The following is a 26,914-nucleotide window of genomic DNA, read 5'->3' on the forward strand; positions in this document are numbered from 1 at the left end:
CAGTTGATTACTTTTTTTTTATGCACAGTAGGTCAACCACTCTAGCTGCTAGGTATGTGCCCATATCCCCATCCGTCCTGAACTCGTATCAAGCGAGCCCTTATAGAGTTTGAGCAACTTGCAGCTTTCTTTTCCCCTGCCTTTGGAACTGGATACCAAAGTCACCCCGCAGACAATCCTGTGCTCTGCTCAGTTCACTGTTGTGGCCCTCCTCTCCAGCGATCTCCCAGATGCCGAGATTTCCCATTCCTGATGAAACCCCTGATGATGATTCCTAATCCCTGGAGCCTTCTGTTCCTGTCCTTACTGAACCCGAGGACTATCAGTCTGATCTCCAAACACCAACCCCTGACAATACCCCTGGCTCTGGGTATAATTCCTCCTTTTGCTGACATCCACAATCTCTTCTTTTTAATAAAAAGGAGGGATTGTGGGAGAATTTGATCAAAATTGACAAAACTGCATGGAAGCCATTTTGTCACAAAGCAATGTTTGCAGTAAAATGTAGCCTGTTAACATAATGCTGTCTGAGCCCTGGCTAAGGAATTCTGTTTTGATAGACTGACCTTGCAACTGCAGGCTGTCTCTGCTCCTCAGGACATTAGACTGTGCTGCTTCATAGAATGATGGATTCGTTCTCTCTGTCCCTTATCGGTAATTAGAACCTAGCTGAACCTGCAGTATAAGATAACATTCAGTTTTGTAGACATTAAGAAATGTAGGTCTGGGCAATGTATGTGAACCTTACGACTGCCCCTCAGTTGCATAATTAATGGAGAGTGGGACTTGTGATTTACCATAAAACTTGTAACATTCTGTATTACATTAGAATACGTCAGACTTTGTTTTGAACTAAGAGGTATTCCCCAATGGCAATGAATAAAGCTAGTTAATTGCTCAAGGTCTCCTCTCCTGACTACTTTGCTTTAAACGATTTGACACACAAGTTACTTTGCCCCAACAATACTAATAGTTACATTGAAGGGAGAGAGAATTCCTCAAGTAGGGCTCTATCAGAATCCTGGGAGAGCCCTATTTCTGGTAGATTGTGGTTTGACTTTCGATTGACTGAATGTTTTCTTGTTCTGGAAGCTGTAAAAGAGGTGTGAAAGCTTCTGCAGAAGTCCAGCAAAGCTGAGAACAGACCGACATCTTACTCTATGGGAACAGGGAGATCAGAGGACAGGGAAATCAGGACCTGAAACCCGAGCTGACACCAGACTACCGTGTGCTCAGTGCTTTGATGAGCAGTGCCAACCCTCTGCCTTTACTTCGCTTCCTATCTGACTCCCCCGTCAATATTCAGGATCCAATCCTTGCCATCCTGAAGCCATGTCTCTGTGATGAGTCTCAGACCATAATTATTCACTTCAGTGTGTGCAGTTAATTCATTCACTTTTGTTACAATGCAGCACACATCCAGACTCACCATGTATCGTTTCAGTTTTTGTGATCTTTATAATCCAGGTTTGACTGCTGGTATATTTACTCTCCTTGTCCCTTTCTATTGTTCTCTGATGTTCATTTTCCACATCACTACATTACTCACCGGCCATGAATTGGATTGGCCATGCTAAATTGGTCAGTGTCCAGGGCTGTGCAGGTTAGGTGGGTTAGCCATGGGAAATGCAGGGTTATAGTTTCAGAGCAATAGAAGCAGGAGTAGGCCATTTGACCAATCCAGCCTGCTCTGCCATCCATTGTCTAAGCTCCTCCTCCCTGCATTCTCCCAGCTACCCTTAATTCTCAGACTCAACAGAGACAGTCTGCCTTACAGCTGTACTGCTACCTGATAAACAAATTCTTTCCTTGTATGGCAATATCTTTCTCTTTGCAAGGACCTACTGTACACATGCAACACTGTCCAGACACTACGTGACTGGGTAAAGTGCCTCAGTTTGCTCAATTTCCTGCAATTAACAGTTTGCTAATTGTTAAATGATTGTAACCTATAGAATCACACAACTCTGTTTCTCGTCGGAGTGACTTGTGACTATTAGGTCGACTTGGCTCTCCCCGTGAGCTCCGAATAAACAGTCAATAACTCAAGGCTTGTGTGTCATGATTACTTATCCAATGCTTATTGGACTACTACCAGCAAGTCACCCACAGCATAATCCACTTCCATCCCCAACATGGATTAAGAGGCCATCCTTTTTTGCAGACAAGTAAATGTGTCAAGCTCAGGAAACAAAGCCTGTCAAACATTAACAGGCACAGATCTAGACCAACCTTTTCCAGAGTCTGTCCCTTCACCTCGATTGACTTTCTTTTTCCCTCAGCTCCTACAAACCAACAGCTGAACCAAAGGATGAGAAAAGAAATGGGAAAGAAGGCGAGAAAAGAGAGTGTGGTACTCCCAGATGTTAAACAGAGGAAGGAAGTTACAGTCTGGGCTGAAGCTCAATCTTCATTCAGAGAGAGAGGAGCAACAGCAACTTCAGAAGCTCATGGTCGAACGTCCGCATTCAGACAGTGGCGGGGGTTCTGATTGGCAGGAGGACCAGGCCCCTTCCGGTCCTATAGGGTTTCCCAAAGATTGGTCTCCCCGTCCATCAGAACGACGAGGGGCGGGGCCCCATATCGATCTCACACATGCGCACCATGAACACTCCTCACGGCCGATAGAGCAGTATGTCGATCGCATGGGATTTGGGTCCTACATCAGCCATTAAAGAGATGAAAGCAAGAGTCCCGTACGCCTCCTTAACTGTCCTTTTTTATGTGTTGGAGACGGACACGTCAAGAGCTAATCTTTAATCGATTTTCAATTGATACACTGAGTGAAACACTACAGGTGTTCAACTCTAAACTCTATTTCCAGTTCAGTGTCAGTATATCGCTCTTTATCTGTCCTCAAATAAGGACCGAATCAAAGCCCAACGTCTGTTCCACCTGAACGTCAATTTTTTTTTTAGTTTGAAGGTTCCAACCCTCCGTTTCAATCATTTATTAAAAGTTAGTCGTGTTACATGGGCACCGCTGGCTGGCCAGCATTTAGTTCCCCTTGAGAAGGTGCCTTCTTCAACTGCTGTGGTCCACACGCTGTACGGTGACCCACAATGTCCTGAGGGAGAGAATTCCAGGATTTGGACCCAGCAACACTGAAGGAACAGCAATGTGTTTCCAAGTCAAGAGGTTGTGTTCCCAAGCATCTGTTGCCCTGATCCTTCTATATGGAAGTGGTTCTTGGTTTGGAAGGTATTTTCTAAGTATCTTTGGTGAATTTCTGTGTTGCATCTTGTAGATCGTACACACTACTGCTTCTGAGCAGTGGGACAGAGGGAGTGGATGGATGTGGAGATGGTGCCAATCAAGCAGGCGACTTTGTCCTAGATGGTATCAAGCTTTTTGGATGCCCCAAGAACGTTGATAGTGGGGTGTTTAGTGACAGTAACACTGTTGAATATCACGGGGCAGTGGTCAGATTATCTCTTTTGGGGATGAGTCATTGTTTGGCATTGGAATGGCATATATGTTACTTGCCATTCATCAGCCCATTGGATATTGTTAAGATCTTGTTGCATTTCAAGCTGAACTGCTTCAGTTTGTGAGCAGTTGTGAATCGTGCTGAACATTGTGCAATTATTGGCGAATATCACCACCCCTGACCTTATGATGGTTGAAGGTCACTGATGAAGATGGTTGAGCCTAAGACACTACCCTATGAATTCCTGCAGAGATGTCCTGGAACTGAGATGATTGACTTCCAACAACCATAGCCATCTCTCTATATGCCAGGTATACCTTAACAATTATGACACACAAACAATATTTCAAAACTAATTGAAGGAATACATATGAGACACCCCTCTTTTTGATTAGATGATTAGATTCCCTATAGTGTGGAAACAGGCTCTTCAGCCCACCCAGTCCGCACCGACCCTCTGAAAAGTAACCCACCCAGACCCATTTACCCCTGACTAATGCACCTAACACCATGGGCAATTTAGCATGGCCAATTCACCTGACCTGCACATCTTTGGACTGTGGGAGGAAACTGCAGCACCCAGAGGAAACCCATGCAGACACAGGGAGAATGTGCAAACTCCACATAGACAATCGCCCGAGGCTGGAATCAAAACTGGCAGCCTGATACTGTGGGACAGCAGTGCTAACCACGCAGCTCCCCCTTGTCCATTCCCCCTGACACCCACAGCTCCCCCTGTCCATTCCACCCACTGTCCCTCGCCATCTCCAGCGTCCCATGTCATTTCTCTCTTCACCCCCAGCTTCTTGTCCATTCTCCCTCTCTAATTCGAACACCCTGTCCATTCTTTCTCACGCAACCCTCTGCACCCCTGTCGTTTGTTTCCCCACCCTCTGCCTCCTGACTAGTCCTTCTATCAACCCTCTGCCCCGCCATCTATTCTCTCTCCATCCCACCCTCTGCCCCCATCTATTCTCTCTCACCCCACCCTCTGTCCCATGTCCATTCTCCAGCCCCCATCATCCATTCTCTCTCGCTCCCCCCACTATCTGCCACCCCCCGCATCATTCTCTCTCCCCTGTTGTGGGGAAAAACACCAGGCTTAGAGTCAGAATTGGGGTTCAATGACAGAGTTCATCATGACAGGGCTCCGGGGAGAGAAAGACACCAACAGCACAGTGTCAGCTGCGAGACGTCTCTCGACCTGGAGAACACGTCAAGAAACTTTTATACATTTTGTGATACAATCGGTCAGGGATGAGATTATTGTCTTTGTAACATGATTTGTTTATGGTAATCCTTGCAGAATCGTTGATAGTTGATACAATCATTGTCAGTTCCAACACAACCTTTGTTAATTTCCAACAGGCGTTGTCAGTTTCAGTGCAGACATTGTCCATTTCAATGTCTGCATGGAAATCCATTGTTGTAGTAATGGGCGCTAATTGCTCTTCCTGAGAAGGAGGATTCCTGCAGCCCTGGTTATTAGCATTTGGTATTGAGTCTGTATCAAGCTGTAAGCACTTCTATAGGAGGTGTTGGCTGGACCCAGACACTTCAGCGGGCAATGCTCATTACTCATGTGTATTCTCTCCCCCACCCGCCTTAAACTAATTACCTGGGTTGTGAGTCCATTGTGCTGGTATTCTGGTGACCCAGGCAGTGTCTGTATCTGCTCTGCTGTTTCTCTCCATATTGTGATCCAGCGGCCATCTTGTGTGTCAAGATGACCAACTGATGGCTCAGTGGCCATCTTGTGTATATATGTTGAAAATGTGTTTGTAGAAAAGCGCAGCAGGTCAGGCAGCATCCAAGGAACAGGAGAATCGACGTTTCGGGCATAACCCTTCTTCAGCTCTGATCTCCAGCATCTGCAGTCCTCACTTTCTTCTTGTGTATCTATGTGCCTAGTATCACCCTGTCCTGTGCCATCTCCCACTTCTCCGCAACGCCCACTCTCTCTTCCCCGCTCAATCTCTCTCTCTCTACCCCCACACTCTGACCGCCATTTGCTCTCTCTCTGTCCCCCTTCCTTTCGATCTATTTTCTCCCCAGTGGTTGGAGTGCCAGGCCTTGTAGCCCCACACACAGATGAAAAAAAAACACCATTTCGACTGGGACAACACATCTATCCTGGGGCAGGCTAAGCAAAGACTTGCCAGAGAATTCCTAGAGGCCTGGCACTCCAACCTCAACACCATAAACAAACACATAGACCTAGATACCATCTATCAACCTCTCAGAAAACGAACAGGAAATGACATCACCACAAACCCCAGGAACCCCATCCAGGAGAAAGATATAAATAGAAAGCAGGAGACAACAGCTTCGCTTCATTTGGAGGTCGCCACTGATGATGTTACCGAGCCAGGTGATGAAACGTCTGGATATCAAACCTACACCCTAAACCTAAAATGATATCTTCAGAAACATCATTAAAGCCAGAAAGCGTATTCAAGTTTTTTAAAAGAGCTGCTGAAATCTATCTGATTCTTTCACCGAAATAAACGCAGTCAGACCACCGCTCAGGACAGGCTGGAAGGGGTGAATGGGCGAAAGTGAGCACTGCAGATGCAGGAGATTAGAGTCAAGATTAGAGTGGTGCCAGAAAAGCACAGCCGGTCAGGCAGCATTCGAGGCTTTTGCCTGAAACGTCGATTTTCCTGCTCCTTGGATGCTGCCTGACCTGCTGTGCATTTCCAATACCATTCTGATCTTGAATGTAAGGGGTGAATGGCCTAGTCCTAGTCTTGTGAAGTTGGTTCCAACTATCCAGAAATAGCGTCACAGAGCACAGAAACAAACCCTTCGGTCTATGCCGACCAGGTATCCTAGATTAATCCAGTGACCCATTTGCCAGCATTTGGCCCTTTATCCCTCTGAATCTGTCCTATTCATATCCCCATACAGATGCATTTTAAATATTATCATTGTACTAGCCTCCACCAATTCCTCTGGCTGACACGCACCACCGTCTGTGCAAAAAGGTTACCCCTCCGAAACCTTTCCCCTCTCACCCTAAACCCATGCCCTCCAGTTCTGGACTCGCGCAATGTGGGGAAAAGACATACAAAAGTTGAGCAGCCAGACAGAATGCAAAAACAATACAATGTCGAATCACAGGGAAAAATAAATTGTAGCTCGACCCCTTTTTTGTCCTATTGGCATTTGGACTCTTAAAATCTGACAGGAACACCAGCATCCCTAGTGAGCATACTGCGCATGTTTCCCGGTGTCAGTAACGCAGTGCACATGCCCACCGGTGTCAGCTAAACACTGGGCATGCTCATCGCTCTCTGCAAAACATGGCGTGCGACCTTCCTTTGATGGTCCAATAGGGAACCGTGGAGGACCAAAACAAAACTGGTCCTCCTGCCAATCAGAGCCACCCCATTGTCTAAATGTGGAAGTTGGACCATGAATTTCTGAAGCTGCTACTCCTGCTCCTCTCTTTCTGAATCAACATTGAGCTTCACCCAGACTGCAAATTCTTTCCTCTGTCTGAGATTTGGGAGTACGGCACTCTCTTTTCTCGCCCCCTTTGCCATTTCTATTTCTTTCCGGAGTTCAATTGTTGACTTACAGCAACTGAAAGGAAAGGGATTGAACCCAGGGAGGGGACAGACTATGGAAAAGTGATCGAGGTCTGTGTCTCAATTGGCAAAATAGACAGACAGGAGGCTGGAAGGACACAGCAAATCAGGCAGCATCACGAGGTGTAGAAGTCGATATTTCGGGTGTAACCCTTCTTCAGGACTGGGGATGGGTGCCGGGGTCGGGGGCTAAAGTGGGGATAGGTGAAGACAGGGAGAGGATACAGTCTGATTAATCATTGGGTGGAAGAAATCAGGTTGGTGGCAGGAAGGAGTGGTAGTGAGGGGCACGGGGCTGAGAAGGGAGTCGGGTGATGGAAAGGGAGGTTATTTGAAATTGGAGAACTCGATGTTGGGTCCTGCAGGCTGTAGGCTGCCCGGGCAGAAGATGGGGCGTTGTTCCTTAATTTGCGGTTTGGTTCGTTATGGCAATAGAGGAAGGCTAAGATGTTCTTGTCAGAAAGGGAGTGGGAAGGGGAATTAAAATCGATGGTGACTGGGAGGTCTGGTCAGCCTCTGCGGACCCAGCTGTGATGCTCGCCAATCCGTTCCCCAAGTTTATGCTCAGTCTCCCCGAAGTCGAGAAGACCACAATTTACAAACACGTGGCAAATGCAGTATCTCAATGTGAAGTTATAGTCTTTGCTGTGAAAAAAAAGCAGAAAGGAGATGTATTGTTTAAATGGTGATACTTTGGGATGTGGAGAAAGTGAGAACTGCAGATGTTGGAGATTAGAGTCAAAGTGTGGCGCTGAAAAAGGTGGTAGGTCAGGCAGCATCTGAGGACCAGGAGAGTCGACATTTCGGTCCCGAGCACTTCATCAGGAATGATGTGTGGGTGGACAAAGGGTCTGATTCGGTTCTATATAACTCTAATCATCTTCAGTGAGAGCAGGAGTGTGATTGTGAAGGCTGGAGTTTCAGAGCAGCTTTCAAAGATGCTTTGCCCTTAATGTGGATGGACAAAGGGTCTGTTTCTGTGCTGTATGACTCTAATCATCTTCGGTGAGAGCAGAAGTGTTTCTGAGGACTTTTCAAAGATGTTTTGCCCTTAATGGGAGTAGAAGGTACAATGAAATCTTGCATTTGTGAGACAGCAACTGAGTGAGTGAGTAAATCCGAGGTTTTGGTGCAAAGTGGGAATTCATTGCACTGTGAGGATGAAACTCTACTTATTGAGTCATTTCTGCTGGTGAATGAAACCAGGCTCAAGATTAGGAGGAGTAAATTTAGGACAGAGATGAGGAGGAACTGCTTTTCCTGGAGTGTAGTGTATCTATGGAATTCTCTGCCCCAGGAAGCAGTAGAGGCAGCTTCATTAAGTATATTCAAGACACAATTGGATGGGTTTTTGCAATGGTAGGGGAATTAAGGGTAGTTGGGACAATGCAGGGAGGAGGATCTCAGATGGTGAATAGATTAGCCATGATCTTGATTGGATTTTTGAACAAGAGGAAGGCATGAAAATGGTTTCAAGACCAGTTTAGAACAGTTACAGAGCCAACTAGACCATGCTGACAGTGTTCACAAACTAAACTAGTCCCACCTGCCCCATTCTCCCCATAACCTTTGATCCCCCTGATACTCAAGAACCTATCTGTCTCAGTTTTAAATATCCTCAGTGACCTGGCCTGCACAGCCTTCTGTGGAAATAGATTCCACAGATTCACCGCTCTCTGGCTGAAGAAGTTTCTCCGTTCTAAAAGGTCTTCCCTTTACTCTAAGGCTGTGCCCTCTGGCCCGAGTCTGTCCTACCAATGGAAACATCTTCGCAATGTCCACTCTGTCCAGGCTTTGAAGATTATGTATGTTTCAATTAGACACCCCCCTCCTCGAGTGTGCGCCTGTTAATCAGCATGAACCAGACCCTTCAGGATGAGGTACAGCAGGGATTAGGGTCAGCAAAGTGAGAATGGAGGGAGTGTGTGTGGGATGGAGATTTTCAGCTTCTAGGGAATGAGAGAGAAAAGTGAGTTCGCTATAAATTAGAATTGATCGGATGGGCCAAAGAGTGGTAAATGGAATTTAATTTGGAGAAATGTGAGTTGTTGCATTTTGGTCAAGCAATCCAGGCAGGACTGACACAGTTAAGGGGAATGTTGCAGAACAAAGAGTCCTTGGAGTGCAGGTTCCATAGTTCTCAGGTAGACAGGATAGCCTTTGTTGGTCAGAGCATTGAGTAGATGAGTTGGGAGGTCATGTTGTGGCTGTCCAGGATGTTGGTTAAGCCACTTTTGGAATACTGCAGTTAGTTCTGGTCTCCCTGCTGTAGAAAAGATGTTATGAAACTTTGAAAGGGGTCAGAAAAGAATAGGCCAGGGGCATTTTCCATGGAGCATCCGAGGCTGAGGGGTAAACTGATAGACCTTTGTAAGGGTCATGGATAGAGGGGAAACCCTAAGGTCTTTTCTCCAGGGTATGGCAGTCCAAAACTAGAAGGCATATGTTTGAGGTGAGAGTGGAATGATTTAAGAGATTGGAGGGGCAACCACTTCAGAGGGTGGTGCATGTATGGAACGAACTGCCAGAGGAAGTGGTAGAGGCTGGCACAATTACAACATTTAAAAGGCATGTGGATGTCTGTCTGTTCTCAGCTCTGCTGGATGTCTGTTGAAGCTCTGAACCCCCCCCCCTTCTACACCTTCTGGGTTAAACAAACATTCAATCAATCAAGCCTCAATCCACAATCTCCCAGCCAGTCAACAATCCAGGCACAGTGTCGTCACAGCAGGGAATCAGCTGACCTGAGTGCGGGAAGGCCTTTACCCAGGCCTCTGCCCTGCTGAGGCACCGGTGGGTCCACACGGGGGAGAGGCCCTTCAGCTGCCCCGAGTGCAGAAAGACATTCCGTGAATCCTCCAACCTGTTGAGGCACCAACCGGTCCACACAGGGGAAGAGGCCCTTCAGCTGCCCAGAGTGCGGGTAGGCCTTTACCCAGGCTTCCTTCTTGCTGATCCACCAGTGGGTCCACATGGGGGAAGAGGCCGTTCCCCTACACAGTGTGGGGGTAGGCCTTTTTCCAGGCCTCTGCCCTGCTGAGGCACCGGTGAGTCCACGCAGGGGAGAGGCCTTCAACTGCTCCTCCCACCTGCGGAGCCACCAGCGGGATCATGTGGCATTACAGGGGGATTGAAAGAATGACAGCCGAGTGCCTTTATTAACTGGACTATCAACCCAGTTCCAGTGGCTCCCGAGTTCAATTCCCACCGCGACAGATGGTGGAATTCGAATTTGGTCAGAAATCTGGAGTTCAGAATCTAACGGTGAAACCATTGTCGGTGAGGTGGGGGTGGAAGAAAACCCCCATCTGATTCACTCAGTTCTTTTTTAGGGAAGACTTGAGCAGTTATTAGAGCAGTCGTCCCAGCTGCATCCTTTACCCGGTCTGGCCTACACGTGACTCCAGCACCACAACAGTCTGGTGGACTCTACGCTGCTCATCCAACTTGATTGGAATACAGGTTGAAATTGCTGAGTGAGGCAATACTTCCTCCAGGTTAAGGCTGTACCAAGGATGCAGTTACAAAGGGACAACTCAGTGGTGACCAATAATGAAGAAAGTGAGGGGTTGCACTTTGACCTTGAGCTATTTTTTAAAAATTGCTACTTTTTCTACGCCTTTCTGCTGGGAGATTCTGAAGCTGTAACAAAGTTGGGTCACAATAAAGATTACCTGAACTTCACACTGAGCTCAGACTCTCACTGAGAGCTTTAAACTGCAACAGGTTTTTGTTTTAAAACTGTTCATTTTACATGTGAAAGTGAGAACTGCTGATGCTGGAGATCAGAGTCAAGATTAGAGTGGTGCTGGCAAAGCACTGCAGGTCAGGCAGCGTGCGAGGACCAGGGAAATTGACATTTCGGGCAAAAGCCCTTCCTCAGGTTTTTGCCAGAAACGTTGATGTTCCTGCTCCTCAGATGCTGCCTGACCTGCTGTGCTCATTTCTGACAGTCTCCTGTACTATGTTTCCAATGTTGTGTATCGGTTGCAGCAGTGAATGAGTAGCCAGCATTGTTAGAAATTGTAAAATTTTCAGGAGTGCAATGTCATCAGCATTGTAGTTTCCTGGCAGCACTGAGAAGTGTGTGCTTGGTTCACTAGACATGATGTGGAGGTGCCGGTGTTGGACTGGGGTGGATAAAGTTAAAACTCAACACCAGGTTATCGTCCAACTGGCTTATTTGGAAGCACGAGCTTCTTCATTGGGTGTTTGTGGAACAGGATCATAAGACACAACCACCTGATGAAAGAGCAGTGCTCCAAATGCTAGTGCTTACAAATGAGCCTGTTAAGAGTATCACCTCGTATTGTGTGAAATTTAACTTCGCACACCCCAGTCCAACAGCGGCATCTCCAAATCAGGTACATAGTTCTTTGAAAGTTGCATCATTGGGACACAGGGTAGTGAAAGAGGCCAGTCAGGAGCCCTGGAGGACCGGAAGGTGACTGGTCCTCCTGCCAATCAGAGCCTTCCTATTGTCTGAATGCAGACGTTGGAACATGAGCTTCGGAAGCTGCTGCTGCTCTCTCTGAATGAAGATTGAGTTTGCTCCAGACTGTAACCTCCTTATTCTGTCAACCATCTGAGTGTATGATACTCTCTTCACAACTCCTTTTCTATGTTTTTCATTCTGGGCTTCAATTTACGACTTGCAGCAACCGAAAGGAAAGGGAATGAATTCACGGAGCGAGCAGAATCAGGAAAAGTTTGTTTATAAACAGAGTGTTTCACGTGTGGAGTGAATGTAAAGAGGAAGTGGTGGATGCACATTCAGATGCAACGTTTAAAAGACATTTGGATAAGTATATGAAGAGGCACGGTGCAGAGGGATATGGGCCAAACACTGGCAAGTGGCACTAGTTTAGTTTGAGAACGTAGGCAGCATGGAATAGTTGGACTGAAGGGTCCGTTTCTGTGCTGTCTAACGTAACTGTTCTGTCGTGGTCTTAAAACCATTTTCTTGCCTTCCACCTTCAACGTGGATACTGTACCTGCATCCAACACATAAACCATTCAAAATAAAAAAAAACACCTCCTGCGCACAAAGAAATCCACACTTTATTGTTCAAAAATCAGATGAACTCAGCCTTGAATATATTCAATGACCCCCTAACTGCAGGAAAACATCCCCACTTCTAATCTCAGTTCAGCTTGCTAATATACCACTTGCCTTGCTGCACCTGTCTGACAACTGGCATTGACTGATGTAGAAGGATGCTGCTAATCAAAGCACTGATCACACGGTGGTCTGGTGTCAGCTCAGATTTCAGGCCCTGATTTCTGTCCTGTGTTGATCCTTCTGTTCCCACAGACTAAGATGTCGGTCTGTTCTCAGCTCTGCTGGATTTCTGTTAAAGCTTTGACCCCGCCTTTTATAACTTCTACAACGATAAAATACTCAATCAAGACCCAACCCACAATCTCCCAGCCTGTCAACCATCCTGATACAAGGTGCAGTCATAGCAGGGAATCAAACAAGAAAAAATGAAACAAAAATCATAAATAGGCGCACGTGCTTAATGTTTGTTCATGAGGAAGTAAACCAGGAATAGGGGTCTCTCAGGAATCTTACAGTGCCCTACTTGAGGAATTCTGTCACCCTTACATCTATTAGTACCCAGCTATGAATTACAACAACATTTACACCAACAGGAATAAAGCATCTGTTATCAAATAGACAGAGATATACAGCACGGACATGGACTTTTTCTCTATCTCATGCACACATGATAGATCATCCATGGTGGGAGTTTGTCTTTGTAGCATGATGTTTGCAAATACATTCTACTTTGCTCAAAGACTGCACAATCTGCAGGCAGTCAATACATGTAATATATTGTAAATTCCACTTTGAAAATAGATAATGGGCCCACTACCTTTTGGATGTGAGCATAAGTGGTATAGTAAGTAAGTTTGCTGATGACACCAAAATTGGAGGTGTAGTGGACAACGAAGGAGGTTACCTCAGATTACAATGGGATCTTGATCAGATGGGCCAATGGGCTGAGAAGTGGCAAGTGGAATCTAATTTAGGTAAATGTGAGGTGCTGCATTTTGGGAAAGCAAATCTTAGAAGGACTTGTACACTTAATGGTAAGGTCCGAGGGAGTGTTGCTGAACAAAAAGACCTTGGAGTGCAGGTTCACAGCTCTATGAAAGTGGAGTCGCAGGTCAATAGGATAGTGCAGATGGCATTTGGTATGCTTTCCTTTATTGGTCAGAGTATTGAGTACAGGAGTTGGGAGGTCATGTTACAGCTGTACAGTTGGAATATTGCATGCAATTCTGGTTTCCTTCCTATCAGAAAGCCCTATGCAATGTTTGTTTTTGTTTAGTGGGCGGCACGGTGGCACAGTGGTTAGCACTGCTGCCTCACAGCTTCAGAGACCTGGGTTCAATTCCCGCCTCAGGAGTTTGCACGTTCTCCCCGTGTCTGCGTGGGTTTCCTCCGGGTGCTCTGGTTTCCTCCCACAGTCCAAAGATGTGCAGGTCAGGTGAATTGGCCATGCTAAATTGCCCGTAGTGTTAGGTAAAGGGTAAATGTAGGGGGTATGGGTGGGTTGCGCTTCGGCGGGGCGGTGTGGACTTGTTGGACCGAAGGGCCTGTTTCCACATTGTAAGTAATCTGATTAATGATTGCTGCAACCTATTCTAAAATATGAAAGACTTAACAATCCAGGTTTGTTCAATATATCAGTTCAGTGGCAGGGCACTGTAATGTTTTCCTATCAATTCTGTGCCATATGATCTTATTGTCCACAATCACCTGATGAAGAAGCAGTGCTCCGAAGCTCGTGTTTCCAAATAAACTGTCGGACTTAGCCTGGTGTTGTGAGATTTTTAACTTTGTCCAGGTTCAGATAGTGCCCAGGGATGTGCAGGTTAGGTGCATTAGTCAGGGGTAAATGTTGAGCAATAGGGGAATTGTGTGGGTGGGTTACCTTTCGGAGGATCGGTGTGTAGTCTTTGGGCCGAGTGGCCTGCTCCCACACTGTGCGGAGTCTCTGAAGGGGAAGGGATTTTTGTACACTGTGCAAGGCAATGCAGGCGTAGTGTGGGGGCCTGCTGTTGGCCTTGCCCCGCCCTTTGCTCCTCTCCCCTGTTGTGGAGTTGTCTAAAAAACAGCTACTCTTTCTCTGCCCTTTTTGCTGGGGGAGGGGGGGGGGATCTGAAGCTGTAACCGTGTTGGGACACAAAATAAAAGAACGTACTGCTGGGCTCAGGCTCTCATCGAAAGCTCCAAGCGGTTTTTGTTTTAAAGCTGCTCATTTCTTGCAGCCTTCTGCACTAAGTTTCCAATGTTGTGTATTAGATGGAGCAGTGAATGAGTAGCTGGTTTCGTTAGATACTATAAATTTTTCAGGAGTGCATCGTTTCATCGGCAGTTTACTGACAGCACTGGGAAGTATGGGCTGTGTTCACTAGAAAGGAGGTGGAGGTGCTGCTGTTGGACTAGGTTGGACACGGTTTAAAAATCACAACACCAGGTTATAGTCCAACAGGTTTATTTGGAAGCACCAGCTTTCGGAGTGCTGCTCCTTCATCGGGTAACTGTGGAGCAGGATCATAAGACACAGAGTTAAGAGCAAAAGATCAGTGTCATGCAACTGATGATATATTGACAAACGTAGATTGCTGTTAAATCTTTCATCTTTTAGAATGGGTTGCAGGTTTTAGTTCATTAATGTGTACATCGCAGTACTACTATTAAGTCATATTCTCAAGATCACTTAAGGTCTTTTTAAAAAACAGGTGACATCTCAGTCCAGACAATGCATGAAAGGTGTGAGAGTATCCCAATCTTAAATCGGACTGGTTCTATTTCCAAACTAGGAATTTATAAAATATTACATGGATTGACTACCTGCGTATTGTGCGTTTTGTGCAAAATTGAATATATCTGCAAATATAATTCTGCAAATGCACCACATTGTTATGTGTATGTGTGCAGCATGAGAGTGTATGTAAGAGAGTATGTGCGCACATGCTTGGTAAAGTGAGTGTGATGGAGGAGAAGCCTGTGAAAGGGTGTGTGTGTTGGGGGGGGGCATGTATGTGTGTATGTCTGAGAGAGAACATGTGTATAGATAAAAGGTGAGGGGTTGCATTTTGCCAAAATAAGGAAGGGCAGGGCTTGTACAGAGGGATATGGTGGGGGGCGGGGGGGGGTTCAGATATATACTTCTTTGAAAGTTGCATCACTGGTTGGAAGGAAGCTTCAGAAGGCATTCAGCACACTTACCTTAATTGTTCACACCATTGAATAAAGGAGCTGGGACAATGTTGAAGTTGTACAGGATGTTGATGAAGCCACTTGTAGAGTACTGAGAACGCTTCTGGTGGCCCTGTAATAGGAAGAATTCTATTAGAAAGGGTTCAGTAAAGATTTACCAGGATGTTGCCAGGACCGGAGGGTTTGAGTTGTAAGGAGAGGCTGAGACACTCTTCACTGGAGCACAGGAGGTTGAGGGGTGACCTCATTTGAGATTTATAAAATCATGAGGGTTCTCGGGAAGATGAACATCAAACACAGCGAGCAGCGTGCGTGGTTATGTCGAGTGACAGGGGAAGAAATTGTGGCATTTGGACACTTTAAATCCATCAGGAACAGCATCTCCATTGAGCACACTGCGCATGTCAGGTGAGGTGCCGAAAGACTGGAGGTTGGCTAACGTGGTGCCACTGTTTAAGAAGGGTGGTAAGGACAAGCCAGGGAACTATAGACCAGTGAGCCTGACATCGGTGGCGGGCACGTTGTTGGAGGGAGTCCTGAGGGACAGGTGGTACATGTGTTTGGAAAGGCAAGGACTGATTAGGGATAGTCAACATGGCTTTTTGTGTGGGAAATCATGTCTCAAATTTTGAGTTTTTTGAGGAAGTAAAGAGGATTGAGGAGGGCAGAGCGGTAGATGTGATCCATATAGACTTCAGTAAAGCGTTCAACAAGGTTCCCCATGGGAGACTGATTAGCAAGATTAGCTCTCATGGAATACAGGGAGAACTAGCCATTTGGATACAGAACTGGCTGAAAGGTAGAAGACAGAGGGTGGTGTTGGAGGGTTGTTTTTCAGACTGGAGGCCTGTGACCAGTGGAGTGCCAGAAGGATCGGTGCTGGGCCCTCTACATTTTGTCATTTACATTAATGATTTGGATGTGAGCATAAGAGGTACAGTTAGTAAGTTTGTAGATGATACCAAAATTGGAGGTGCAGTGGACAGCGAAGAGGGTTACCTCAGATTACAACAGGATCTTGACCAGATTGGCCAATGGGCTGAGAAGTGGCAGATGGAGTTTAATTCAGATAAATGTGAAGTGCTGCATTTTGGGAAAGCAAATCTTAGCAGGACTTATACACTTAATGGTAAGGTCCTAGGGAGTGTTGCTGAACGAAGACACCTCAGAGTGCAGGTTCATATCTCCTTGAAACTGGCGTCGCAGATAGATAGAACTGTAAAGGTAGTGTTTGGTATGCTTTCCTTTATTGGTCAGAGTATTGAGTACAGAAGTTGGGAGGTCATGTGGCGGTTGTACAGGACATTGGTTAGGCCACTGTTGCAATATTGTGTGCAATTCTGGTCTCCTTCCTATTGGAAAGATTTTGTGAAACTTGAAAGAGTTCAGACAAGATTCACAAGGATGTTGCCAGGGTTGGAGGATTTGAGGTATAGGGAGAGGCTAAACAGGTTGGGGCTATTTTCCCTGGAGCGTCGGAAGCTGAGGTCGACAAAAGGGGCATGGATAGGATAGATAGACAAAGTCTTTTCCCTGGGGTGGGGGAGTCCAGAAGTCAAGGGTATAGGCTTAGGGTGAGAGGGGAAAGATATAAAAGAGACCTACTGGGAAACTTTTTCACACAGAAAGTGGTACGTGTATGGAATGAGCTGCCAGAGGAAGTGGTGGAGGCTGGTACAATTGTAACATTTAAGAGGCATTTGGATGGGTACATGAATAGGAAGGGTTTGGAGGGATATGGGCCAAATGCTGGCAGGTGGGACTAGATTGGGATGGGATAGCTGGTCGGCATGGACGGGTTGGACCGAAGGGTCTGTTTCCATGCTGGTTCAGCAAAAGCCATTCATGCTCTTCGCTGTCTGCAAAAATGGCGCAAATCCTTCTTCAAATGGACCAATGAGAAGCCAATTGTTGACTTGCAGCAACTGAAGAAAGTGAGTGAATCCAGGGAGGGGACAGAGTTGGGAAACGTTGGTCCAGGTCTGTATCTCAATTGGCAAACACATGGCAAATGCAGTCCCACAGTGTGAAGTTATAGCCTCAGTTACGAACAAATAACTGCTGAAAGGAGGTGCGTTGTTTAAATGGTGACATATTGGGATGTGGAGAAAGTGAGGACTGCAGATGCTGGAGATGACAGTTGAAAAGTGTGGCACTGGAAAAGCACAGCAGATCAGACAGCATCCGAGAAGCAGGAGAATCAACGTTTCAGGCATGAGCCCTTCCTCAGGAATGATGTGTGGATGTAAAAAGTGGCCTCAGCATCCTTCCACACCAGTCACTGCCAGTTGTCAGACAGGTGCAGCAAGCAATCAGCAAGGCAAGTGGTATATTAGCAAGAAGAAATGAGTTCAGAAGTCTCTGCAGTTCGGGGGTCATTGAATATATTCAAGGCTGAGTTCGTCTGATTTTAGAACAAGAAAGAAGTGGATGTTTCTGGGGGAAGGCAAGTAAAATGATTTTAAGACCAGTACAGAACAGTTAAAGGGTCATACAGCACAGAAACAGACCCTTCAGCCCAACTAGTCCATGCTGACTATATTCACAAACTAAACTAGTCCCACCTACCTGTGTTTGGCCCATATCCCCCTGAACCTTTCCTATTCATGTACTTATCCAAATGTCTTTTAAATGTTGTTACACAACCAGCATCCACTATTTCCTCTGGACATTTATTCCACACACAAACCACTCTGTTTACAAAAAAGGTACTCCTCATCTCTTATTAAAATCTTTCTCCTCTCACCTTAATTTGCGGCCTAATCTTGAAATGACACATGCCGTTCACCTTATCTATGCCCCTCATGGTTTTGGAAACCTCTATAAAGAGAACAAAGAACCCTACAGCACAGGAACAGGCCCTTCAGCCCTCCAAGGCTATGCTGATCGAGATTCTCTATCTAAACCTGCCGCCTATTTTGTAAGGATCTGTATCCCTTTGCTCCCTGCCGATTCATGTATCTGTCTAGATACATCTTAAATGACGCTATCGATCCCAGCCCTACTGACTCCACTGCATGAGGCACCCACCACCCTCTGCGTAAAGAACTTTCCATGTAGATCTCCCTCAAACCTTTCCCCTCTCACTTTGAACTCGTGACTCCTAGTAATTAAGTCTTCCCCTATGGGGGAAAAAAAATTCTTCCTATCCACCCCTGTCTACAAGACTCATGGTTTTATAGGCCTCAATCAAGACCCCTCCTCAACCTCCTTATTTCCAATGAAAATACTCCTAATCTACTCAACCTCTCCTCATAGTTAGCGCTCTCCATAACAGGCAACATCCTGGTGAACCTCCTCTGCACCCTCTCCAAAGCATCCACATCCTTTGGGAAATCTGGCGACCGGAATTGTACAGCAGTATTCCAAATGTGGCCGAACCAAAATCTTATATAACTTTAACATGACCTGCCAGCTCTTGTACTCAATACTCCGTCCGATGATGGAAAGCATGTTGTATGCTGCCTTAACCACTCTACTGACAGACATTGCCATCTTCAGAGAACAATAGATCTGAACACCCAGATCTCTCTGTACATCAATTTCCCCCAGGACCTTCCCATTTAATGTATAGTTTGCTCTCGAATTGCACCTTCCAAAATGCATCACCTCGCATTTGTCTGGATTAAACTCCATTTCTCTTCCCAACTCTCCAATCTATATTCTGCAGTATCATCTGACAGTCCCCTTCACTATCTGATATTCCATCAATCTGAGCGTCATCTGCAAACTTGCTAACGAGGCATCCGACACCTTCACCTTCCAACCTCCCGTGCTCCAATGAAAAAAGTCCCAGCCTACCCTTCAATCGGTGTGAATTCTGTCTGGGTCCCAATGTCGAGTCAGCCTGACATTTTGGATAGAAAAGCTCTGCATTTAAATTACGTTCTTGAGAAAGTTACTGAAAACAGGTTCGGGGATTAACATACCAAAGAACAGAACCCCATTCTAAAAGATGGAAGATTTAATCTAAATTGTTTAATGTATCACATCTCCATGACACTGGACTCCTTTGGCTATAAATTCTGTGATCATGATCTTATTCTCCACAACCACCTGATAAAAGAGCAGAACTCCAAAAGCTAGTGCTTTCATGTTATGGCAGTAGCGGAAGGTGTGGGCTGTATTCACTTGAAACAATGAAGCAGTTAGATACCACACATTTGAGGGGGAAGGGTGTATTACATGACCTCCCAACTCCTATACTGAATGCTCTGAGCAATGAAGGAAAGCAAACCAACGCCTTCTTCACTATTCTATCCACCTGAGACTCCACTTTCAAGGAACTATGAACCTGCACTTTATTTTGCAACATTCCCCTAACTGTATCAGTCCTGTATGGATTGCTTGACCAAAATACAAACCTCAGACTTCTCTAAATTAAACTCCAACTGACACTCCTCGGCTCATCAGCCGATCCCAAAAATTCTAATTTATAGTGAACTCTCTTTCCTCTATTATTCCCTAGAAGCGGAAAATCTCCATCCCACACTCTCTCCGTCCGTTTTCACTTTGTTGAAAGTGGAAGAATGGGATTGAGAAACTGATCAGCGATGATTGAATGGAATGAGCAGACCTGGTGGTCTAATTTCTGCTCCTATGTCTTGTGGTCTCTTGCTGTCCTGGACACCGTGAGAGAGAATTGGGACCAGCATTGATCCGATCATGACTGGATATGGATCTACCTGCATCTAGGTGGATGGGCTGGGATTTTTTCACTGGAGCATAGGAGGTGGAGATGTGACCTTATCAAGGTTTATAAAATCACGAGGGGAGAGATGAGGTGAATGACAGGTGTCCTTCTCCTAGGCTGGGGGTTTCAAGATGAGGGAGCAAATTTTGAATGTGAGAGGAGAAAGAGATTTTAAAAAGACTTGAAGGGCACAATATTTTTTATATACAGAGTGTGGTTCACGTGTGGACTGAATATCCAGAGGAAGTGGTGGGTGCAGGTACAGTTACAAGGTTTAAAAGACATTTGGATAATTACATGATTAGGAAATGTTCAGAAGGGTATGGGACAAAACACTGGCAGGTGGGACTGGTTTAGCTGGTGAACATAGTCAGCATGGACTAGTTGGACTGAAGGGTCTGTTTCTGTGCTGTATGGTTCTGTAACTCGGTTCTGTACTTGTCTCAAGACCATTTTCTTGCCTTCCCCATAAACATCCACATAAAAATCAGATGAACTCAGCCTTGAATATATTCAATGACCTGAAAATGTGTTTCTGGAACAGCACAGCAGGTCAGGCAGCATCCAGGGAACAGGAGAATCGCGTTTCGGGCATAGGCCCTTCTTTAGGAACCAAACGTCAATTCTCCTGTTCCCTGGATGCTGTCTGACCTGCTGCGCTGTTCCAGCAACACATTTTCGGCTCTGATCTCCAGCATCGGCAGACCTCACTATCTCCTCGAATATTCAATGACCCCCCAACTGCAGAAAGACATCCCCGCTTCTGAACTTAATTCCTCTTGCTAATACACCACTTGCCTTGCTCATTGCCTGCTGCACCTGTCTGACAACTGGCACAGATGGACACTGATGCCCCCTGAACATCCACGCATCATTCTTGATGAAGGGCTTGCGCCCAAAACCTTGACTGTCCTACTGCTCGGATGCTGCTTGACCTACTGTGCTTTTCCAGCACCACACTTTTTGACTCTAATCTCCAGCATTTCCAGTCCTCACTTTCTCCACATCCCAATATATGACCATTTAAACAATATACCTTTCTACTTTTTTTCACAGCAAAGGCTGTAACTTTACGTTGGGGTACTATATTTGCCAACTGTGGCCTTCTCTACGTCGGGGAGCACGAGCATAAACTTGGGGAACGGTTCGCCGAGCATCGCAGCAAGGTCTGCAAAGGCCGACCGGACCTCCCAGTCACCACCCATTTTCATTCCCCTTCCCACTCCCTTTCTGACATGACCATTTTGGTCCCATCCATTGCCACAACAAACCAAAGTGCAAATTGGAGGAACAACATCTCATCTTCCACCTGAGCAGTCCACAGCCCGAAGGACTCAACAGTGAGTTCTCCAATTTCAAATAACCTCCCTTCCGAGCCCCTGCCCCTCCACCTCCCTGCCACCAACTAGGTTCCTTCCTCACATTCACCAACCAGGTCGTACCCTCTACCTATTTACACCTATCCCCACTTCATCACCCTGCCCTCAGCATACCCTTGTTCTGCAGCTCTCCCTATACTCACCCCCAGTCCTGAACAAGGGTTACACTCGAAACGTCGACTTCTCCACCTCCTGATACTGCCTGGCTTGCTGCATTCTTCCAGACTCCTGCTTGTCTGTTTTGCCAATTGAGACACAGGCATGGACTAACTTTTCCAGAGTCTATCCCCTCGTTGGATTCATTCCCATTCCTTTCAGTTGCTCCAAGTCAACAATTGAAACGTAAATGGAAAAGGGGGTGAGAAAAGAGAGTGCTGTACGCACAGATGTTGGACAGAGGAAGGAAGTTGCAGTCTGAGGTGAAGCTCAATCTTCATTCAGTGTGAGGAGGAGCAGGACCTTAAGAAGCTCATGGTCCACCTTCCGCATTCAGACAATAGGGGAGCTCCAATTGGCATGAGGACAACTCTCCTTCTGGTCCTCCAGTGCTCCTTATTTGTCCATCAAAAGTAGGTCTCGCCCCTTTTCTGCCAACAGCGAGGAACATGCCCAATGTTTTGGTGACACCGGCAAACATGTGCCCTGCTTGTTGACACTGAGGAGTGTACACAATATGCTCTGTAGCAATGCTGATGTTATTGACAGATTTTAAGTGTCCATATGCCTCAGAGAACAAAAAGGATTAGAGCCATAATTTGTTTTACACTATGTGCCTCGATATTTTATTGCTTTTGCATTTGTCTGGATGCTCAATGTTTTTATGTCTTTTCCTCAGTGTTGGGGTGAAGTTCACAACTCGAGGGCATAGGTTTAGGGCGAGAGCAGAAAGATATAAAAGGTACCTAAGGGGCAACGTTTCCATGCAGAGGGTGGTGCATGTATGGAATGAACTGCCAGAGGAAGTAGTGGAAGCCGGTATATTTACAGCATTTAAAAGGCATCTGGATGGGTCTATGAATAGGAAGGGTTTAGAGGGATATGAGCCAAGTGCTGACAAATGTGACTAGATTAATTTAGGATATTTGGCTGGCATGGACAGGTTGGACCAAATGGGTCTGTTTCCGTGCTGTACATCTCTATGACTCTAAATAATAAAAAGTATATTTTCCAAGTAACAAACTATACCCAGTTAAAAATCACAACACCAGGTTATAGTCCAACAGGTTTAATTGGAAGCACACTAGCTTTCGGAGTGATGCTACTTCATCAGCTGATTAAACCTGTTGGACTATAACCTGGTGTTGTGTGATTTTTAACTTTGTACATCCTTGTCCAACACTGGCATCTCCAAATCATAACTATACCCATATTAACAAGGTTTAGTACACCACACACTTGACCAGCCATTCTCAACAGACCCTGCCCCTTCAATGCCTGAGGAACATTTGCATGCTGGTGCATAATCTCCTTCACTAGTATTTACACACTACCCTCAGCAATTGCACAAGTAACAGCAAAGGGTAAACAGCACAAGGATTAAACACACAGTGAGGGGCAAACAGCACAAGGATTAAACAAACAGTGAGGGGTAAACAGCACAAGCGCCAGTAAAAGCAGATGGAAAGTGAGTGTAAAATGTCACTATGACAGGACAGGCCCCACATTCCTTCCCCTCCGTCCCCCCACAACCTGCCTCACCTTTCACCTCCCGGGCCCAGTACCTTCCAGGTGGCCCCATAGTTGACACAGGGGCCGCCCCACGACCAGTAGAACTCCACCACCCAGGCGGCCGACGAGTTCCCAAGCAGGCCCTTAACCCCATCCGCCTCCAGAATGCTCACCGGCTCCTGCCTGCTGTACAGCCGGCCGGTGTGGCCGTGACACAGCAGCTGCACCAGGAAGGCGGCGGTGCCCAGTGACGGGTGTCTGCCCCGGGCCGCGCGGCGCCATTTTCCTAACGGCCGCCCTCCCGCCGCTTCCCCGCTCGAGCGACTTCTCCTCCCAACCGCCTTCGCCCCCGCGTGACGTCTGCACGGGGGGATGGGCGGGGCCGGGGAGCCTCACCGTCACCAAGCCACAGCCACCTCGCGCTACAACTGCTCATTCACAAAAACAAACTCTCCTGTCTCGCTCAGCAGCTGCAGGGGGGACACTGCCACGTTTCCAGGAGCCCTGTCTACATTGGGAAAGCTCACGGCTCAATTTAAACAGATATTCCGACATCTAACGGAACGGTGTCATATCTAAAGGGGGCAATCTGCATTTTAAAAGGGACGTGGACATTTTAACGGGTATTTCTGCAAATAAAGAGGTTTAAATGGACGAGATTACATTTCAAAGGGATGTGGGCACATTCAAAGGGATATCTTCATATGTAAAGTGACGCAGTTATATCTAAATGAATCTACATTCCGAAGAGACGTTGCCCTATTTATAAGTAGAGACAATAGGTGTGAATTCTGTCTATGTCCCAATGGTGAGTCAGACTGACATTTTTCTTAGAAAAGCTCTGCATTTAAATTACAATCTTGAGAAGGTAAGTTATAGATTCGGGTGTAGGTTAGGGAGAATTGGCCGTGCTAAGTTACCCATAGTGACCAGGGATGTACAGGTTAGGGTGGCGAGGCCATGGGGAATACGCAGTAAGGGGTTGGGTATGGTTGGGGTACTGTTCAGAGGGCCAGAGTAAAACAGATGGGCTGAACGGTCTGCTTCGACATTGTCGGAATTCGATGACCCTCCCCACCAAAGGAGCATTTTATCTGCATCTATCCTGTCAAGCCCCTTTCAGAATTCTACTGGTTTCAATAAAGGTATACAGCACAGAAACAGACCATTCGGTCTAATTCGTCCATGCCGACCAGGATTCCAAACTAAACCAGTCCCACTTGCCTGCTTTTGGCCCATATCCTTCTCAACCTTTCCATTCATGTACCCATCCAAATGCTGTTTCAATGTTGTCACTGCACCTGCATCTACCACATCCTCAGCAAGTTCATTCCACATGCAAATCACCCTCTTTCAAAATGTTGCCCCTCAGGTTCCTTTTAAATCTCTCTCCTCACATTAAAAAAAAGCCCCCTAGTTTTGAGCACGCCGACGCTAAGCAAGAGCCCTTTGTTATTTACCTTACTTCCAATCCTCATGATTTTATCAATCTCAATGAGGTCACCCCCCCCCCCCCCCGCCCCCAACTTCCTGTGCTCCAGTGAATAAAGACCCAGCCTCTCCTTATAACTCAAACCCTCCAGTCCTTAAAACATCCTGGTAAATCTTTATTAAACCCTCTCTAATAGTATTCTTCCTATTACAGGGCCAACAGAACTGTACTGAGTACTCTGAAAGTGACCTCACCAACATCCTGAACAACCTCAACATGATGTCCCAACCCCTATACTCAATGGTGTGAACAATGAAGGCAATGTTGCGAAATGCCACCTTAACCACCCTGTCTAGCAGTGATGCAACTTCCAAAGAACTATGTACCTGAACACCTCCCCCCCATGTCTGCCTGTTCTATAGCACGACCATTATTTGTACAACCCCTTTCTTTTATTAAGCCTCTCTCTCACACACACATACTCTATCTCTCAGACAGACAGATACACACCCCTCAACACTCTATCACACTCACAGGCTCATATTCCATCATACTCTCACTTTCCCAAGCATGTATACACACACACACATGCACAAACTCACATGCACACAGATACACACACACTACTCTTTGGTGTGAAATTGTATTGGCAGAATTATATTTGCAGATACATTCAATTTTGTTCAAAAAGCACACAATCTGCAGGCAGTCAATGCATCTAATATTTTACAAATTCCGACTTTGGAAACATACCCTGTCTGATTCAAGATTGGAATACCAACAGACTCAAATCTCACACCTTTAATTCATTGTCTGAGCGGAGATGTCTTTTTTTAAAAAAACCTTAAGTCATCTCAAGAACATTGTTACATATTAATGAACCAAAGCCCGCACCCATTCTAAGAGATGAAGACTATCTAAGTTTGTTCAATATATTCTATCAGTTGCATGACACTGATCTTTTGATATAAGTTCTGTGTCTTATGATGCTGTTCCATGAGACTTTTGTGTTGATGAGGCAAGATGGTACAGATGAGGCGATGGAGAATTACAAATCACGTAGGAAGGATTTAAAGAGAGAGTTAAGAAGAGCAAAGAGAGGACACGACCAGTCTTTAGCAAATAGAATAAAGGAGAATGCTCAAGCTTTCTATAGATATGTGAGGAATAAAAGGATGATTAGGGTAGGAATAGGGCCAGTCAAAGGCAGAAGTGAGAAGTTGAGCATGCACCCTGTAGAGTTTGGAGAGGTGCTAAATGAACATTTCTTATCGGAGTTAACTCAGGAAAAGAATGAGGTACGAGATATTAGACTCGAAAGGATCGAGGTTAGTTACACACAGTTGTTATCAATTTGAGAAGGAGTGAAAGGAGACAAGTCCCCTGGACTGGATGGGATTTATCTGAGAATTATCTGGGAAGCTAGGGAGGAGATAGCAGAACCTTTGGCTTTGATCTTTGAGTCGTCATTGTCTACAGGTTGAGTACCAGAGGACTGCAAATATTGTGCCCTTGTTCAAGTAGGGCAGCAGAGATGACCCAGGTAATTATAGACCAGTGAGCCTTACCTCTATTGTGGAAGCATTGGAAAAGCAGAGGAGATTTACCAGGATGTTGCCTGGTCTGGAGGGAAGCATTGGAAAAGCAGAGGAGATTTACCAGGATGTTGCCTGGTCTGGAGGGAAGGTCTTATGACGAAAGGCTGAGAGACTTGGGCCTTTTCTCATTGGAAAGAAGGCGGCTAAGGGGGGGATTTGATAGGGACATACAAGATGATCAGAGGATTAGATAGGGTAGACAGAAAAAGACTTTTTCCGAGGATGATCACGTCAGCGTGTACAAGGGGGCATAACTACAAATTGAGGGGGGATAGCTTTAAGACAGATGTCAGAGACAAGTTCTTTACACAGAGTGGTAAGGGAGCGGAATGCCCTACCTGCTAAGGTAGTCAACTCAGCCACATTAGGGAGATTTAAACAATCCTTACATAAGTGCATGGATGATTTTGGGATAGTGTAGGGGGACGAGAATAGTTCACAGGTCGACGCAACATTGAGGGCCGAAGGGCCTGTTCTGCGCTCAATTGTTCTATGTTCTTTGTTCTAAACTTAGTGCAGGAGGCTGAAAGAAATGAGCAGCTTTAAAACAAAAACTTCTTGGAGCTCAAAGCTTTCAATGAGAGTCTGAGCCCAGTGGTAAGTTCAGGTAACCTTTATTGCAACCCAACTTTGTTACAGCTTCAGATTCCCCCAGCAAAAAGGCAGAGAAAAAAGTAGTTGCTTTTTGAACAGCTCAAGGTCAAAGTGCACACACCACACCTCCCCTTGTCCGACCCCCCCCTCACTGTCTTTACTATTGGCCAGCACCAAGTTGTCCCTTTGTAACTGGATCCTTGGTAAAGCCGTAACCTGGAGGAAGTATTGCCTCACTCAGCAATTTCAACCCATACCTTGTCTCCAAGTAAGTTTCTCCCCGCTCATTTG

General features: G+C 46.0%; 1 protein-coding gene across 1 annotated transcript in view; it reads right to left on the bottom strand.

Annotated features, from left to right (window-relative positions):
- Positions 1 to 23,314, bottom strand: part of LOC148144657 (uncharacterized) — a 101,354-nt gene extending 78,040 nt beyond the window's left edge. The window contains exons 1-2 of the mRNA XM_087975430.1: positions 23,173 to 23,314; positions 15,269 to 15,371 (exon numbers count right to left, since the gene is read on the bottom strand). The gene's annotated coding sequence lies outside the window, so the exon portion shown is untranslated. The remainder of the gene's footprint in view (positions 1 to 15,268; positions 15,372 to 23,172) is intronic.
- Between the last annotated feature and the right edge of the window lie 3,600 nt (positions 23,315 to 26,914).

The sequence above is a fragment of the Chiloscyllium plagiosum genome, unplaced genomic scaffold (assembly GCF_037043375.1).
Source record: "Chiloscyllium plagiosum isolate Xiang-an unplaced genomic scaffold, Cpla_swu_hap1 HiC_scaffold_27, whole genome shotgun sequence".
Classification (NCBI taxonomy): Eukaryota; Metazoa; Chordata; class Chondrichthyes; order Orectolobiformes; family Hemiscylliidae; genus Chiloscyllium; species Chiloscyllium plagiosum.